Source organism: Mastomys coucha, unplaced genomic scaffold, assembly GCF_008632895.1.
Source record: "Mastomys coucha isolate ucsf_1 unplaced genomic scaffold, UCSF_Mcou_1 pScaffold13, whole genome shotgun sequence".
NCBI lineage: Eukaryota > Metazoa > Chordata > Mammalia > Rodentia > Muridae > Mastomys > Mastomys coucha.
The window spans coordinates 6,261,599-6,267,696 of NW_022196895.1; the positions used below are offsets into that span (position 1 = coordinate 6,261,599).

General features: G+C 42.2%; 1 pseudogene; it reads left to right on the forward strand.

Annotated features, from left to right (window-relative positions):
- LOC116087792 overlaps positions 1-4,815 on the forward strand; it is a 5,866-nt pseudogene extending 1,051 nt beyond the window's left edge.
- Positions 4,816-6,098: the final 1,283 nt, after the last annotated feature.

The window sequence follows — 6,098 nt, forward strand, 5'->3', positions numbered from 1 at the left end:
AGGACCTAAAAATGGAAGTAGAAGCAGTTAAGAAATCACAAAGAGAGACAACTCTGGAGATAGAAATCTTAGGAAAGAAGACAGTAATCATAGATGCAAGCATCACCAACAGAATATAAGAGATAGAAGAGAGAATCTCAGGTGTGGAAGATACCATAGAAAACATTGACACAACAGTTAAAGAAAACACAAAATGCAAAAAGTTCCTAACCCAAAACATCCAGGAAATCCAGGACACAATGAAAAGACCAAACCTAAGGATAAAAGGTATAGAAGAGAGTGAAGACCTCCAACTTGAAGGACCAGTAAATATCTTCAACAAAATTATAGGAGAAAACTTCCCTAACCTAAAGAAAGAGATGCCCATGAACATACAAGAAGCCTACAGAACTCCAAATAGACTGGACCAGAAAAGAAATTCCTCCCTTCACATAATAATCAAAATAGTAAATGCACTAAACAAAGAAAGAATTTTAAAAGCAGTAAGGAAAAAAGGCAAGTAACATATAAAGGCAGGCCTATCAGAATTACGACAGACTTCTCACCAGAGACTATGAAAGCTAGAAGATCCTGGGCAGATGTCATACAGACCCTACAAGAACACAAATGCCAGCCCAGGCTGCTATACCCAGCAAAACTCTCAATTACCATAGATGGAGAAAACAGATATTCCATGACAAAACAAGATTTACACAATATCTTTCCACAAATCCAGCCCTACAAAGGATAATAAATGGAAAACATCAACATAAGAAGCAAAACTACACCCTAGAAAAAGCAAGAAGGTAATCTTCCAACAAAAGTAAAAGAAGATAGCCACATGAATGGAATTCCAACTCTAACAACAAAAATAACAGGAAGCAACAATTACTTTTCCTTAATATCTATTAATATCTAATAAATAAAAAAGAAAAAGCATCATCATAACTTTAATAAAATAGTACATTATATACAAAAAATAAAGAATTACTTATTTAAAAAAAAAAAGAAAGAAATGCAGAATGGGACCCTTCATGAATCTGATTCTGAGTGTGTACCTTGGGACTTTAAATTATCCTATGTGTCACCTGTGGAGGACGAACAGTTTGTACCTGCTCTATTGAATGTGGCAGAAACTTTCAGTAGTGTCAGAGAAAGAAAGAAGAAGAAACAAAAACCTTCACTTGAAGAGCAGATCATCAAAGAAAGCAATGCATCAAGATTTCAGGCAAATAAGTAGAACTCGTCCTAATTACAAAATAGCTGCCCCCATCCCCCAAGCAGGTGCCTTGAAGAAGAAAGCAGGGCAGAAGAAGTCTAAAAATGGAAGCAAGCGACGAGCAAGATGAAAGGTGGAAATGCTGATGGCACCTTCAAAAAATCAAGACACTAGACAAGAAGGTGGACTAGGAAAGAAGAAAGGCTTTTTAAAGAAGCAAAAGACAGAGGCCGTTATTTATACAACTACTTACATTCCTTTATGGGTAATGCTAAGTCAAACCTCGTGATGGATAAGAGAGAAATTATTGATATGATAATGTAGAAGGAATCCAGAAATCTGAAACAGAATGCTGAAGATTGAAACTGACAAAAAAATATACTGAAGTGAAATTTAAAGATTTCCTTCTGTCCTTGAAGACGATGATGTTTTCTGAAGGTGGGGCTCTTTGTGTTGTAGACCTGCTGAAGGAAAAGTCTGGTGTGATAAAAGATGCTTTAAAGAAGTTGAATAAAGGAGAACTGAGTGGTCTTCTGCATCAGCTGCAGGAGAAGGAGAGGATGCTCACAGCCGTGAAGGGAGAAGGAGAGGATGCTCACAGCCGTGAAGGGAGATGCCGATGCCAGACTTCTGCATCAGCTGCAGGAGAAGGAGAGGATGCCCACAGCCATGAAGGGAGATGCCGATGCCAGTCTTCTGCTTCAGCTGCAGGAGAAGAGGATGCTCACAGCCGTGAAGGGAGAAGGAGAGGATGCTCACAGCCGTGAAGAGAGATGCCGCTGCCATAAAGGAGCGCTGTAAGCAGCTGACTCGGGAAATGAGGACAGAGAAAGAAAGAAGCAGTGTTGTTATAGCAGGGGTGAAAGACCGGATTGGAACACTAAAAAAGGAACACAATCTATTTCAGAACGAAACGCATGTCAGTTACCAAGAGACTCAGCAGATGCAGATGAAGTTCCAGCAAGCTGGGGAGCAAATGGAAGCAGAGATAGCTCATTTGAAGCAGGAAAATGGTATCCTGAGAGATTCAGCTGGAAGGCAAGCAGTCCATAGAGCTAAATAAACGGCACCAAGATTGTGGGAGGCTGGTGAGTGAGCTGAACCAGAAGACGGGAAAGCTGCAGCAAAGAGGGAGTCCAGAAGAAGGGTGCGGAACAAGCTGCTACCCAATCGAAGGTTCAACTACAAGAAGCTGAGAGGCGGTGGGAAGAAGTTCAAAGTTACATTAGGAAGAGGATGCCAGAGCATGAGGCTGCATGGCAAGACTTACAAAGTAAACTTGTGGTCAAAGAAAATGAAGTCCAAAATCTACATAGGAAGCTCACAGCCACCTTGATACCCAAACAGCGGTTGGAGCAAAGACTAATGCAGTTAACGGAGTCGGTGAAAGAGGGTGAGCAAAGAACGGACTCTGCAAATCCAAGTGCAGGACATTTCGGAACAAAATGTGGCTTGGAAAACTCAGATTCAACAAGTCCATTCCCCGATAGCAGCTCAGAACTCCACTTCAGTTCTAGCAGAAGAGTTACATTAGGTGATTGCAGAAAAGGACAAACAGCTAAAGCAGACTGAAGATTCATTAGCAAGTGAACAGGATCTCTTAGCAAGCAAGGAGGAGGAGCTTAAGGATGTGCAGAATATGAATTTCTTATTAAAAGCTGAAGTGCAGAAACTGCAGGCCCTGGCTAATGAGCAGGCTGCTGTGGAAGATGCAGAAGAGTGTTCATATAAAGGATGATAAAATAAGACCGCTCGAAGAGCAGCTGCAGCACGAGGTTGCAGCAAAATGGAAGAATGTAAGATTCTGAATGACCAGAATATAGCATTACAATCGGAAGTGTAGAAGCTGCAGGCCACTGTTTCTCAACAGCCTAATGAAGATGTGGAACAAACAGAAACATGCACTCACGAAAAAGATGAGTAGTTAAGGGCTGTGGAAGAATTACTGGAAACTGGACTTATTCAGGTGGCCGCCAGAGAGGAGGAGCTGAAAGCCATAAGAACAGAGAACTCGGGGCTGGAGAGATGGCTCAGAGGTTGAGAGCACTGTCTGCTCTTCCAGAAGTCCTGAGTTCAATTCCCAGAACCACATAGTGGCTCACAACCATCTATGAGATCTGGTGCCCTCTTCTGGCCTGCAGGATACATGCAGGCAGAATGATGTATACATAATAAATAAATCTTAAAAAAAAAAAAAAAAAAGAACCAAGAACTCCACCCTGACGAGAGAAGTTCAAGAGTTGAAGGCTGAGCAGAGCGATCAGGTTTCTTTTGTGTCTCTAATTCAAGATCTTAAGATTGAAGATCTTAAGATCTAATTGAAGACCCATGAGAAAGATGGACAGATGGACAAGTCTGTGGAAGAGCTTCTAGAAGTTGAACTTCTCAAAGTTGCTAATAAGGAGAAAACTGTTCAAGCTTTGAATCAGGAAATAGAGGTTCTAAAAGAAGAAATAGGAAATGCCCAGCTTGAAAAGGCTCGCCAGCTGTCTGTCACTCCTCAAGTCCAGGAGCTGCAGAACTTATTAAGAGGCAAGGAGGAGCAGGTGAACAGCATGCTCCCGCTTTAGAAGACACGGTCAGAGACCTGACAGAGAGGGAAGTGCACACAGGTGTGTTCGACAGCATCATTTGAAGAACTTGAAAGTGTTGAGAGAAAACGACAATGAAATTAAGAGAATAGAAGCTAAATTAAAGGACACAGAGATCTTTCTAAGAAATCAGAGCTGTTAAAGGAGGTGTAAGATGAAAATAAATTATTTAAGTCCCAACTCAATCATCAGAAACATCAACAGGCATCTTTTCCCTCTCAGGAAGAATTACAAACAGTAATTTCAGAAAAAGAGAAAGAAATAACTGATCTCTGCAATGAGTTAGTCTTTGAATAATGCTGTTGAACATCAGAGGAAGAAAAACAATTGGGTTAGCATCCTAAGACCTTCTCAAGAGGTTATTTCCAAAGGTGTCTGTCCCTTCTAATTTGAATTACAGTGAATGGTTACATGGCTTTGAAAAGAAGGCAAAAGCATGCATAGCTGAAACTTCGGATGCAGAGGTGGTCAAGGATTTGGAGCACAGATTAAAAGAAGCTAATGAAATGCACCTGCTGCTACAGCTGGAATGTGGAAAATACAAATCGGTCCTTGCAGAAACAGAAGGGATTTTGCAAGAGCTTCAGCGAAGTGTGGAGCAAGAAGAAAGTAAATGGAAAATTCAAGCTGAAGAATCTCGAAGGACTATTAAGCAGCTGAGAAGAAAAAGAGAGCATTTGGAAATGGAGCTAGAGAAGGCCAAGATAGAGCGATCGAGTTACGTGGTGGAAGTCCGAGAGCTCAAGACACAATTAAAGGAAACACATTCAGAACTTCAAAATGAGCAAACAGAGAGAAAGAAAGTAGCTGGTGATTTGCATAAGGCTCAACAGTCACTGAACTTTATCCACTCAAAAATTTCACTAAAAGCTGCTGGAGAGACACTGTTGTCATTGAGAATAGTGATCTTTCCCCAGAAATGGAGACTCCTGAGAAGCAGAACATGGCTGTAAGTCCCATCAGACCGTAACAGAGTTACAACAATTGCTTCAGGAAGTAAATCAACAACTCACAAAGGAGAAGTAATCCAGGTCTGGGGTACGAACACTAAGAACTGCTGCTTCCTTAGAAATAACGCAGTCCAGGTAGCATTACTCACTGCAAAGTCATTTTCATGTCACTCAAGAGATGGTCCCTCTCACAGTGTCTAGGTGGCAGCTTTGACTTTTCTTGGTTTGTTCCTTTTGTGCACACGTTTTGAAGTCTTTTGGTTTAGAGGGGAAGAACTAAAGCATAGTTACTGCAACCTCCTGGCTTCAGCTTGGTTGTGACATGGCTACCTGGGCTGGTCTGTGGTAGTGATGCTCGCAATTGCCATTTAGTTGATGCTGATCCTACTTCAGGGTGAGTGTCCATGGGCATTCCTCTTTTTTTTTATGACTGGTTGCTTTTGGCTTTGTTTTATCAATGTTGGACTGAAAATAAAGCCATCCCAGCTTTGTAACTTGAAAAAAAAAAGGAACTACAGTAATATGCAGTAATATGGAGAGGTAGCTAGCTCTTTAGCTAGCTGAATAGCCATTCCCTGTCAATCTCTGAGTTAGAACTAGCATCCTGTGACCAATAGATTAAGACCACGTTGGAATCTATTAATAAGCTACTACATTTCATCAACCCAAAAGCTAAAACTGTTATTGAGGAGGCCAGGCTAACTCCATGACAGGCTTCAAATTGGCAGTTCAGGAGACTAGGCCTAAGAACTGGGCAAGTCCAGGCAAGCCCAGGCCACTCATGTCCATGCACAGGGAGGAAGGCAATCTGAGACAGTCTTTCATTTTGGTTTTGTTTTCCCAGGAACGTTCTCCTGTCTCTGTCTCTGTATATTGTTGGTGCTTTTTGTCCTCTCATACAAATTTTTCTTCGATTCCTAGGATAGAACAGGCACAAAGCACCCCGTTGAGCCTGGTCCTAAACCATTTCAAGGACTTTCAACTAGACTAGGGTCTGGTTGTTCATCTTTGTAAACTAACCATCTTTTGCAGGAATGAATGATCCACCTATGGCCTGACTTTTCATCTCCCCATCATTTATAGTGTGAGGGTTTAGTTTATGAGGCCTGTGGCCACCTGGACCAAGTGCCATATATCACCAGGTGGCAATACCTCGTCAAGAAGCCCCTGTTTGGATGAGACCTCGTTTTGTTATGGGCCTCGCTGCTCCCTCCTTAAGTTCCTGTTCCTGGAGCTGCTGCCCCTGCCCGGCCAGCACAAGCACAGGGAGGAGCAGCCCGTGACTCTCCTGACTCCACTTGGAGGCCACCTCACATTCAGGCCCTTACTGCCCAGAGGCCCGACTCTACGGGACCCCTA